A 13,279-nucleotide genomic window follows, 5' to 3' on the forward strand; every position below is an offset into this window, starting at 1 on the left:
AATCTACGTGGAAAAACCGAATAGAACATGTCCCGTTTTCTGGAAATGCACATAATGTGCTGTTTGCTTTGAAGAACGGGAACTGTACCATATGCATTGAAATGCGCTATTTAGGCAATAAGTATGAGCTTATTCGTATAAATAAAAAAAGCCTTACAAGACTACAGTTTATAGTCGGTTCAACTGGTATAAGCGAATTGAACGCGCCCAAAAGTGCCGGATATCCAGCAATTTTTATGGAACTCTATCAGACCGCGGAAGTACAGTGCCCGTGAGCCATGTTACGCCGCGCGCAGGAAGACATCTCTCACCCGCGCATGCGCAAGCCGCTGCCGGCCGGCGTGGGCCCGCGAGCTGCGGAGTGCTTCTGCCCGTTCGGAAGGCGAGTTCGACGTTGTTATCGCGTCGTCAGAGGCGTTCAGCGGTGCGTAGACGGCTTTGTTTTCCAAGGTACGTATACATTCAGTTGTTCCTAACGCAGTGTTATTTTACTATCTCTAAGGGTGTCGTATATTCCAAGTTCGGGATGCCCAGCGTGTTGCGTCTCGTCTTCCCAGCTGCATAAAGCTAGGCCTTTTATAGTTCCTGATTCGGGGCGGCATACTGCCCGACCCTACTTAGTATTGATGGTATGCTGCGCTGCGTAGTTACGCAAAAAAAAAAAAAAACTGGAGAAATGAAGTTAATGCAGAAGGACAGACAAAAACACGTATAAATTGGCGCAGACTAACAACTGTTTAATTTCTTTCTCTTTTTTCTCCCCCGACCCGTATTTCCGAAATTGTGGCTAAGAAAACGAATGGTTGATGTCTTGAATTTGTTGGCTTCTGAACTTGATGGTGTTTGCTGTAGCTGCCTCTTTGATATACGAACTGGATGGTGTGTTTTTGTAGCGTTTACCTGGGGCCTGATGTTTGCTCCGACAAGTTTGGTATCTTATTGACTAGATCTATTTCTTCTTGTCGCAAAGCTAATGATGGCTCACTGACGCACGCTCCGTGTCTACCCGAGGCCATGTGAAAAGCCTCGATTATTTCACGCTTTGTTCTGTCCTTTGATCTGGCCAAGATGGAAGTGGTGTCAAGGAGAGCTTTGCAGTTGAATTTTGAACAATGCGCTGCAAGGTTGCCAGGTGCTTGCAGTTGTCCGCATGCATGGTTGTGCTCCCTTAGTCTCTCGTTAAGGCATCTTCCAGTCTGCCCGACGTAGGATCTTCCACACGACAGTGGTATTTTGTATACCACACCTTCGACACATTCGTGAAATTTGCTCCTGTGTTTCACTTGACACAGTGCCTCGCTGTTAGTCTCGTCCACTTCATTGTTGACCTTCCTGCATAATCCTTTGAGCCTAAAAGGGGCAGATAGTGACACTCTGACTTCGTACCTTGCGGCGATGTTTTTTATCCTGTGTGAAAATTGTGTATATATGGCAGTACCACCATTGGTCTTTTGTCCAAGATCTTCTCCTTGGTTTTGCACTTTCCTGTGAGTGTGGAAATACATTTTTCTGCGACAGCTACCAGTATGGGTTCAGGATAATCGCTTGCGTGTAGTCTGCTTGTCTGCTTCTGTAAACTTTCTGAGACTTTGTAGTGACACGATTTTTGAATTGCTCGCCACATGCATCCTGAGGCAACACTCCTCTTTACTAACTTTGTGTGTCCAGAGTCATACGGCAGAATTCGTTTTTTTCCTCTAGTTTTGTACATCCAGCATGTGTGTCTGCAATCAAAAGTCATGTGGATGTTCAAGAACTGAAGGCTGCTTTTCTCAGGTAACTCAAAAGTAAAATCCAGTCCTCTGTGCGCTTCTCGAAACTTCTCCATGACCTTTGAACGTACCTTGTCTGTTAGTTTGTGTATTGCACGAACTGCATTGTGTATTGTGCATTGCACATTGCACATTTGGCAATGCGCAATGTTTCCGAAACTTATAGGAACACACCAACTGTTCATTACCTCATAAAAGTGCTAACTTGTCGGTGGCCGAACGACAACTATAACACGTTGCTTAATGCAACAATTTTGTGCGCTACGTCATGGATTGATGTAATCTCCAGAGGTAATACAGTAGCGTGTTCCTTTGGTGAGTACTGTACATATACAGGGCCTTTTTTTTATTCTTACAGATTTGTTTAAAGAAAGCCATGAAAGCTACACTTATTCAAATTCTGGGAGTGAGTTATACGCCGATGGGGACATTATGTGGGTGGCTAATCTTTGCGATTAGTCGGCTAATTAATTAAAATTTGTTAAATAACTTTTGAATTACTGAAGTACTCTGTTTCTAAGTCTAAAGGGAACGCCTATGGTCATTCACATGACCGAGGCCCCTCTGAAAACAACAATAATGTGAGTCAGCACTGTGGGAAGCTAACTCTTAATGCCAATGACCTGTTTCGAAGCCTACACTGGACGTCAGTGGCCATTCACATGACCGAGGCCACTCTGAGAATAACAATAACGTGCATCAGCGCTGCGGGCAGCTAACTCTAACTGCCAGTGACCTGTTTCGAAGCATAAACTGGACGTCAGTGGCCATCCACACGACCGAGGCCACTCTGAAAATAACAATAACGTGCATCAGCGCTGCGGGCAGCTAACTCTAACTGCCAGTGACCTGTTTCGAAGCATAAACTGGACGCCAGTGGCCATCCACACGTCCGAGGCCACTTTGAGAATAACAATAACGAGCATCAGCGCTGCGGGCAGCTAACTCTAACTGCCAGTGACCTGTTTCGAAGCATAAACTGGACGTTAGTGGCCATCCACACGTCCGAGGCCACTCTGAGAATAACAATAATGTGCATCAGCGCTGCGGGCAGCTAACTCTAACTGCCAGTGACCTGTTTCGAAGCATAAACTGGAGGCCAGTGGCCATCCACACGTCCGAGGCCACTCTGAGAATAACAATAACGTGCATCAGCGCTGCGGGCAGCTAACTCCAACTGCCAATGACCTGTTTCGAAGCATAAACTGGACGTCGGTGGCCATTCACACGACCGAGGCCACTCTGAGAATAACAATAACGTGCATCAGCGCTGCTGGCAGCTAACTCTAACTGCCAATGACCTGTTTCGAAGCATAAACTGGACGTCGGTGGCCATCCACACGACCGAGGCCACTCTGAGAATAACAATAACGTCTGTCAGCACTGTGTGCAGCTAACTCTAACTGCTAATGATCTCGTTTCGAAACATAAACAGGACGTCTGTGGCCATTCACACGACTGAGGCCACCCTGGGAATAACAATACTTTGTGTTAGCACAGTGGAGAGCAAAATGCGAGTGCTAGTGCTTCGTTTCGAAGCTGAGTAGACGCGTCGAAAGTTCCCTTGAAGTCGACGGCCATTATGACTCTTGGGTCGCACTTTGGCGAGTTGGCCAACACCTCGTGGTGGTTGAGGAGCAGGCTGCCCTGTGCGCCGAAGTGCGGTCTGAAGTAGTGCGGCATAGATTTCCTGAATTTAAGAGGCACCATTGTACTCGCTTGAAATATATCGTAAAAACAGCACTAATTGCTTGACATGAGAAAACGTCGGCTACAACATTGATGAAGGATTGGTGAGAGGACGGAGATCTGGGGAATGCCAATGTCAGTAACTGGGCCTAGCTCAAGCTTGATATTGTCCGTCTTGCAGAAACGCTGTGATGAAGTGAAGCGGTCTTCCATAGAGACCTCAGTTTTGAGCCTCCCGGACTAGTGAAATGTACAGGATTAAATCTAACGTTTTCAAAGCTGATAAGAACCACAATGCACAGATTGCAGTCAGACTTGTTGCCAAGGGCAGAGTTGTGAAGTACCGAAAGGTTGTCTTGTCCAGTCCAGAACCATATCAAATTTGCCTTATGGCCCCTTATCCAATTCCAGGTCGTGAACTTTAACAGCAGAGGGGCGCGAAATTCATTTTCTTCTTTGTTTAGAGTGCATTTGTTCTGGCAATGAGTATCTAAAAATGATGCCTGCGATAGTGTTTAAGTAACGCGGCTCGGGAACAGGCTTTTTTTTCGCTGCCACTCATTTCATCAAATGACATTTCCCCGACAGTTTGTTTCAACGCTGCGACGCTTTATCAACAGATTGTTTCATTGACACTCGCTCATCGACATATCTTGCTATGTTTCGTCGACAAGATCTTGGTTTGGTTAGGGGTGCGCTGCTTAGTTGGTGAGCAAGGGTACGGGTACATGCAGGGGGTAGGACCACCCTTACACGCTGCTGCGAAGCGGCATGTACGGGTGGGCTGGGTGGGTCCACATCTTTCTAATGAACTGCTGGAGACTGTCGCCGCAAAGCGTCGTGAACTGGGTCGGTCGGATAGTTTAATATGTGCTTCAGTGATAAACGCACAACAAAATGTTCCTACAGCGTGAAATTTTTGTGTCGATGAAACTTCACAGCACAGTGTGGCAGTATCGATGCAACGAGTCGTAAAAAACGAGTCGATGAAACAACAGGGACCCTTCTTTCCAATGGTTCCATGGAGGCTCTGACAATGAGGACTGCAAGGTTGCCTCCAAGAAGCTCAATGTTTTTACATGAGTGTCTTTGCCAAGGTAGACCAGAAAGACGATGGCAGATTCTGAAGAGCTCGTTCGCGGCTACGGCCTGGTATGATCCAGAGATAAACATACATCAGAAATGCAATTAGGCAGTTTGAGCTGCTGCTTGATTCAAACATTGTTGATTTTATTGTTATAAAGACAAATCATTCTGCCACCTGCATTTGGACCAAGATCAAGAGTATTCGGTATGTTTTCAATTCTTGATTTAAACAAATATTTCGCATATAAGAAAGCCACAATTCATGAAGCAGGAAACTGCCCTTGAAATCAATTTTTATTGACCATACTTTTCATCTTTTACAAATTATTAAACCAACGCTGCTATCCAGTATTGTGGACACATTTTCCTTCTTAAGTAAATTGGAAAAATTGGTGCGTATTTACCGGTAATACCTCAGGCCGCGACGCAAAGCGAGTGGAGGTACAGGCGTCACGTACCCGGGTTTCGAAGCATAAACATACGACTGAGAGCGCCTCGAGAGCAAGCAGAATGTTCGGAAGCATTTGAGAGAACCGAATCTGCTTCCCTCAAATTCTCTGGTATTTCTTCCAAAAGAAGACATCAGCCTCTTAACGTCCAAAACAATATCAATTAAATGTTTGTAACATACGCATCACTGGCTTTATCATTTGTGTGCCACCTGTATGTAACAGCTCATTATTGCGAACGAGGGTGTACCCGCGGGTACTATCGCACTCATAGATTACCGTGCAGCCGATTGCGACGCGGAAACTTGAAAAGGACGCCACGTTTCACAGATGAATGCATACTGCTTCGATAGCGTCATTTCAGTAGAGAGACTATTTATTAACGCCAGCAAAGGTACGGTCGAAATTGGGTAAAGACACTTACTGTGTTTGCGGTTCACTTACGCCCCTCCCGCACAGCCCACTACACTTATAAAGAAGAGTTTGGTGACCGCTGCATTTTAACGTCGCTCCACGGAAACCACTGCGAAGAAAAGCCGATGCCTTCACGATGTTGAGGCGCAACCCGAGGCAGAGAAGCAGACGGCGTTCGACGTATGTACGATGCTAGGCCTTACTCCCGCATCGAAATTTTCGATGGCAATGCTATCGCTGGATTCTCACGCTGTCGCGCAGAACCTATTGCGAATAAAAGTGGACGCGGTTACGACTTAGCGACGTATGCTCGGGTAAGTGAAAAACCGCATTAAACACAGAATAATTGCTGCAAGATACTCGAGTCGTAGAAAATCTGCCCGGCAGCCATGTTGAAAATATTCATTTGCCAGAACAAGATTGGTTCGGGCAGGTCGTGACGTCACGGAAACACCGGGACGTGATTGGTGGCGGAGGAATACAAGATTCCCTTTGAGGGGCTTTTGCCGCTACCTTCTTGACTTGTAACCGACTATAGCTGGTCGTGGCTTCGTTGGTGGCGGACCCTCCTCTCGTCACTCGCTGGTCGATCGAGTCTACTGTTTGTTTGACATTAAGCTCAAATAAACGCCGTATGGATTATCTATGCAGTGTCTGGTACGTACACTTTATTCCTTGAGTAGGTTCCCTTTATTTATTTTATTAGTAATAAACGTTACAAGTCGAGCTAGCGCAGGTACCCTTCCCCCTCCGCGGTAGTGCGTTAGCTATACGCAATCAACCTCACGACGTCTCTATCGGCCTTCGTGGCGATCATGCACGGTGTCGAAAGCTTTCAATAGTTCACGCGACTATCTTAGTGGCTAGAAAAGCTGACATTTCGGTAGATCAGGTGCGGGTTCCGACGTTCTACAGGCAGAGATTAAGAAGACAGCGAGCTTGGGCTGTGTCACCCAGAATAATCAACAAACTCTTACCCGAACCAAAACACCGGTGCGAAGCCCGTTAAAATTACGAGTCAATTCTTTTCGCGGCGGATTCAAGTGACGGTCGTGAACATCACGTTTCTTCGTTGATTTGTCCGCTGTAATGCTAGGACTACAGCGCCTTGGACGCCTCACCAGCGAACAGATCAACCTTGTTTCGAAAGTCACTGACGTCACGCCAGTGTCGCGTTGTGATCGGTTGCCGCTTTGCGGGTCGTGAAAGCGGTTGGAAGAAATCGGTCCCGAAGCGGTTGGCAAAAAAGCGCTCCAACCGCTCGATCCTAGCCGCTTTGCGGTTGAAAAGGCGCGGATCCGCTTCGCGATGGCGGATCCGCTTCGCGATGGCGGATCTGCTTCGCGATGGCGGATCCGCTTCCCGATGGCGGATCCACGTCCAGTGGGAACGCGCCATTATCGCTTCACCGCGCTTTGAGCAAACGGGCTCAGGAGTCTTCGATATTCACCAATGCCGACCGCTCCTCATACAACTGGTTTTAGATTCCACGTCATCTCTGTGGCATCCACCCATTCAAGACGCATCTTTCTTTTCGCAGCAAGTAGTTCGTCGTCTCCAGCATCTAACAGCATGGCTTCCATGTCCATGTCTCATGTACTCCTCTATTTTTCTACTTTCGCTAGCACGCACCGCCATCTTTTGTGGAGATTACGAGCGCCAAATTCGTCTAATAACAACATCCCTGTCGGCTCCGCGCCTTTAGTGTGAATGCTTCAGTCCTGGATCAGGTCCCGCTGATTCCGCCAATGATTAACGTCACGCACACCCCTTCCTGAAAAGCATCCCTTGTGTGAATACCCCTCAACCTTCGCTGCCCTATTGATGCAACGCATGTCATGCCGAAACTTCTTTTCAAGGTGGAATTTCGGGCAGAAGAAATCTATTAACACTCAATGCGTTTGCTGGCTTCTAACATCTTACTGTAACTCACTGCTTGTAGCACGATAGTGCCATACAAAATTTATTGAAAGCAAGCTCCCGCCGAACGCTGACAACGAACGTTTGTCTAATATATGTCCCGCGCAGGCCTCCGCTTGTCAACGTGGACACCCCACCATATTGGCTTTGTTATCTCGAAGTTATTGTCCGCTTTCTGTTGTCTGTTGTGTAAGTATAGTAGACCGCCGTGATTCATTTAGATTCTTTTTGTGAGATTATTCGGGCTCGCGTAATTTCGGGAAGAAAATTGCGTTTCTTGTTTCTAGCCCGCACCGAGAACATTTGCAAGTCGAGAAGTGGCACGGTTAAGCCTAACGTCTTTTCGTTTCCGGATAGAAGACAAGGAAAATAATTAAGGACACGGCGCATTTATTAATCAAATGGAAACCACCACAACGAGCCGAAATAATGTTTTTTTCTAATACAGTTTTTCTATACGCTCTGCTATTCCTAGTGCCTTGTTCGCCCCACCCAACCGAGAATAACTAAGTGCGTGAGGCGCCGTGGTTTGCAATTAAGAACGCTTGACGCTCGAGCACTCTGCCGAGATTAGAAGCCGTGCCAAAAGACAAGAGACAGATATTTTGGGCTGCGACCGACAGAGACCGAGAGAGTATTAGTGAAACAACAGCTGCAGAAGTCTTCATCGGAATCCTCGTCGCGAGGTAAGCTTGTTTTTCCTCGCCCGAGCGCTCGGCGTTAATTGTCTCTGTTGCCTCCATAGTTTTGCCTGCGGATTCCTGGCGACGCCATTGCGGCACGCGTGAAGCTCTGAGTGGTTGGTTCCAGACCATCGCTAATTTATTATTGCCATATTTTTTTTTTTATTTCCCTCATTATTAAGAAAAGCTCTAGTCTCGTTTTTGTGTCGTTTTCACTTAATATCGTAATATTCCGAGTGTCTAAAAAAAGAAAATGGCATGTTTTTGCCGAGTTTTGCAAAATTAACCGCGGTGATAGTTGAACTGCTGCACAGAGTTACACGCCGTGCTTACATTTTGCGGAGTTACTTCACACTAAATTTAGCGGGCGATGTTGATTTGACACCGTGGCGTCACGTGATACCACTACGTCACGTGACTAACGACGTCACAATTCAATGTGACGTCGCATGACGTGATCACGTGACACTGTGATGTCACGCGAGATCGTGACGTCACGTGACATTGTGACGCGAGCGTGTCACGTGACATTGCGGTGTAATTACTGCGTCACGTAGTGACTGCAATTTACCGATAAATTTAGCGGGTCACAGCCTACGTACGACCAAACCCCAGAATTCGGCCGCTTAGGAAACCTGGGAAAGAATGGCTATCAAAACGAGACCGATGCGGGTAATCGATTTACCTTAAGGATACGGAGGCCCTCCTCTAGTTATGCTGCCAATAGAACAAGTCTGCTAGTTAACGGTGCCGGGAACGCGTATCAGACTGGTGTGTGGGGCGTCCTATTCCGACCACGCATATTAAATTGTCCCAAATTAAAAAAAAAAAAAAAAATAACGTTAGTAAAGCCGGAGTGTTATGCCGTTGGATCTCACAATCCTGGCGGATGGTCGCAGAAATGCTGGCGAAATGCACGAGTGAACTCGAGTATCGCCGTTGTCGCGGCGTCCCAACTTCTGGGCTGCCTGCCGAAGCTTCCGTGAAACTGTCTAACTGGAGAACGACCTGCTGTGGAACAAGCGTCCGCCACCGCCACATCTACCACAGCTGCCGGGACACCGCCAGGATTGCCACCGGCGATACCATGACCACCTCTATGACGCCATCACGCGAAGATCGAGGGGCCACTTTAACCCTTTGAATAGGACGGCAACTTGCGCCACCTAGCCAGTTTTTTTTTTTTTTTTTTTTCATTTCAAACTTGCGCGTTACTTGGAAGCTGCTACGAAAATTATCCGACTCCGCCATTGTTTGGGCACGTGATCTAGGCATTATTATGCACGAAGTTTGCGCCAGCAATCGGTGAGGACTCGGACTCTGTCACATGCATCGTGTCCATGCATGCGTGTCCATGTCACATGCATCGTGTCCGTTTCTTTTATCGAGTAACGTTCTCAGCCAGTACCAGCACGGTTTCCGCAAGGGGCTGTCAACGGTCACGCAACTATAGTAGAAACCATGCATTATTTTTGTGAGGTATAGGATCGTAAGGGACAAACAGACATCATATTTTTAGACTTTAAGAAGGCGTTCGACAAAGTTAATCATAGAAAGCTCTTAATTAAATTGATTTCCATCTTGGGAGATAATAAGACTGTTCGGTGGATTGAGGCCTTTCTAAATGATCGTCGACAGTTTGTAACTATTGATGGGGTTAGCTCGGACGAACGTGATGTGAACTCGGGTGTTCCACAGGGTTCTGTCCTGGGTCCCCTGCTGTTTTTGGTTTTTGTTAATGACCTTATCCGAGATTCACCTGTAAAAGCCAGATTATTTGCCGACGATTGTATTATTTGTACTGAAGTGACGTCCGTTAATGATCAAATTATGCTAAACGAATATTTGTCTCAGATCAATGAATGGTGTGTTAAGTGGCAAATGTCGATAAACTTAGACAAGACAGTATGTATGACGATCACTCATAAACGACAGCCGTTAGAGTATGTGTGTATGCTGCAAGGAAAAGCCTTAAGCCGAGTGTCAGTGTTTAGATACCTTGGTCTTACAATAGCCTCAAACCTAAGTTGGACACCGCACGTTAGCAATATAATCGGAAAAGCTAATAAAAGATTAGGGTACATCAGGCGCACTCTTAAACTCGCTTCCTCAGAAACAAAACGCACAGCATACGAGATGCTAATAAGGCCTTTATTAGAATACGCATGTGAAGTCTGGGACCCGCATGTTAAATATCTTATATCAAATCTGGAGCAAGTTCAACGGCGTGCGTTACGTTTTGTTTTTTCTAGCTATAGACGGCTGGACTCTGTGTCACCTCTTTATAGAAGGGCAAATCTACCCCTCCTTCAAGTGCGGAGGAAGCAGAAGCCGCTTAACCTTTTTTATAGCATAATCAATAACTTGGTTCTAGTAAATAAGCAACAGTATATTAATGAGAGCATGTCGCGTATAACTCGCAGCAAGCATGCTCGGTATGTGGAAGAGCGGAAGTTTTCTAAGGACTGTTTTAGGTATTCGTTCTTCTTACAAACAGCGCGAGAATGGAACAAGCTACCCGCGCATGTCGTTACCGCTGAAACTCGAGAAGAGTTTAGTTCCCTTATTTCAGAGATTTCTGACAGCAGTACCTAGAGTTGTCATTTCATCATTGTGTTAAATTCGTGTTATTAATCCGTGCATTTTGAACGTGTGTATTTTTTGTGTTGTGAAAAATCCACTCCTATCTTGGTCCTGTGTAGGACCGATAGTATTTCAAATAAATAAATAAATAAATAAATGAAATGGCGACAACCGATGTTGCTTGATAGGGATTTGAAAAGGGTCCGTATTGTTTTTTTTGTAGTCGATTTTGGTTTGCCCGGGAAAATTTGCGACTCCAGCAAAATGGACACCACCAAGCCGGAAAACCGGGAACCAGCCGGAACAGGTGGCTTTGCGCTCCTCCGCGTCTCTGGTGGCTTTCGTGGCCACGTGTTGTCAGCGCGGTGGCGAACAATGTAATCTGACGAAGGTCCAGACATTTTTAAGGTTAGCTTGAGTGTTCATTAGTGTGGTGGAGCCTCAGTGGGTTGTTTTCTTCCATCACGTGTCTGAAAGCCCGTTTACCCCACGACACACGGTCACGTGCTTTGGATTTCTTGGATGGGGAGGAATCACAGAAAAAAAAAGTTTTGATATCTTGTCTGTCTCGAATCACATTCAAAGTGACGACTACTTGGTAACTGATAAGTGGGTCTTTATAAGGATGTAGAACAGTGGAGTGAGGACGACAGACGAGGTGTTTCACTTGAGGGAACACCAGCGTTGCAGTCAAGTGAATGGGAAGGTTCGATAGCTGCTTTTCTTGAGTTTGGTTGTGTTCGTTTAGCTTGAAGATTGAGCCACCCATGCCTGTCGGAGCGTTGGCTATTCGTCTTGGCTGCTTTTCGCCAAAAAGGCCTCTGGACCACACCGAAAGAGTTTGGCTGATTTCGCAATTACTTGACTCTGGAAAGCCTGCTCACTGCATCCGATTAATCAGGGAAATTGTCTGCTCTCAAAAGGTGGGGCACGCGTCTCGCAAAGTTAGAAGTTCTTACGGCATTATGATCTGTCGCGCATTCCATATTTATATTATACACCCGTCGAAGCTAGCAGCAATATACGTATACATTGCTCAGGTTGAGCCGCCACAAAAAAAGTACCTAATTTCTCCGTTCAGTATTCGGAATCAAGTTCAATGCAGAGACGTACTGCGTGAATCTCCGATGAACACTCTCTTCTCTTAGTTCGCATTCGTCTCCGTGCTACTGGCTAGAACCATTTGGCTGAGTTTAAGTAGTATCTCTCTGTCTGTCAAATATACTTTTATTCAGCAGTTCACTTAATAGCTACCTACTTAACTAAGCTCATATTCCCAACCAGAAGAATATAGTAATATCGCTTTAGTGGGACCCATAGTACGTACTATAATAGATAACCCGCATATTCGTCCAAATGACTGCTCGATTGCTACTAAACCCTGAACTTAAATACAAGTATCAGCTGTTTAGTGGGGTGCCAGCGGATTAATATGCTCTTTGGCTCAAAAAGCGCTTGCTTAATTTTGCAATTTTTCTGAAGCTTGTGTTGTTGACCGAGCAGGCGACTGGAGGTGTTGTTTAAACGCGGATACGCACAAAAGCTCGATTTCGCGGACAGATAAGTCTCATGGTCGAGGCATGCGAGTTAGCTGAAAATTATTCTCGGTGGAACAATTCTGTAGCCATCACCACTTTCCTTAGTTGATCAAAACTGATAAGAGTCCAGTACCGTTTCTCCGGAGTCCATAGTTTCGGTTTTGAACGAAATCTCCGAAACGAAAGTTTGATATGGAGAGAACAAAAGACACCGGGAAAACATAACTTCGCTCTGCAAGCTTATGTGCACCAGCTACACTTAACCGACGCAGTTCAAATATAAAAAAAGTTGGCATGAAACAAAAGAAAATCTCTTAAATTGAATGCGCCACCCGTTCAGGCGGCCCGGCCCAGCCGACGCCACCTGGACCCAGCCGCCATGTTTGTTTGCTGGTGACGCCCCCTATATGTCGCTGGAGTCGCGAATACATGCGGTTTTGTTTTTTCTGTACCATTGTGCAAAATATTTTTTAGAGTTTTTACTACTTTTATATTGAATCTTTCTGATCGATCCGGAATAAAAAACGCGTAATCAGTATAGCGACTTTTTATTATAAGTTTTACACGAAGTAGCATATTACTCGGTTCGTAATGAAAAAGGTACAAGAGCTATTGAAGCTATGCGAAACAAAAAGTAATCACTTTAACAGATGATGCAAAACTTAACAAGACAGCATTGACATTTGGAGAGGAGGGATCCGCGGCGGGCGTGCTAATAATTATGCGATATTTTAATAAAGCACCTTTGTGAAGTTTAAATTACAGAGTGAGTGTGAGTAGTTTACACATGCGAGTGATTCTGCTGCAGGTTCTATCCATTTTTTTTTATATAAAATAAAAACGTACATGAAGGTCAAATTACGAACATTATCCAGATGGTTGTACAAAAACGAATGTAACGCGGCAGCGAAATGCTAATTTTGGAACAAAAGTAAAAAAAAAAAAAAGGTAGAGAATTTTTGTGGAGTTTTTACACCGTGAAAATCCGAGGACTTTTCTCATGTCACTAATGCATTGGCAAAACAATTCACGTCAAAAGCCAATGAATTGATCAATTATTAAATTATTGAAACTGGCCTACATATATACTTAATATTCTCAACTGTTGTTTATTGCGGAGATGTTTTTGGTTTTGTGTTTACAAT

The sequence above is a fragment of the Ixodes scapularis genome, unplaced genomic scaffold, assembly GCF_016920785.2.
Source record: "Ixodes scapularis isolate PalLabHiFi unplaced genomic scaffold, ASM1692078v2 PGA_scaffold8__174_contigs__length_109621045, whole genome shotgun sequence".
NCBI classification, from domain to species: Eukaryota; Metazoa; Arthropoda; class Arachnida; order Ixodida; family Ixodidae; genus Ixodes; species Ixodes scapularis.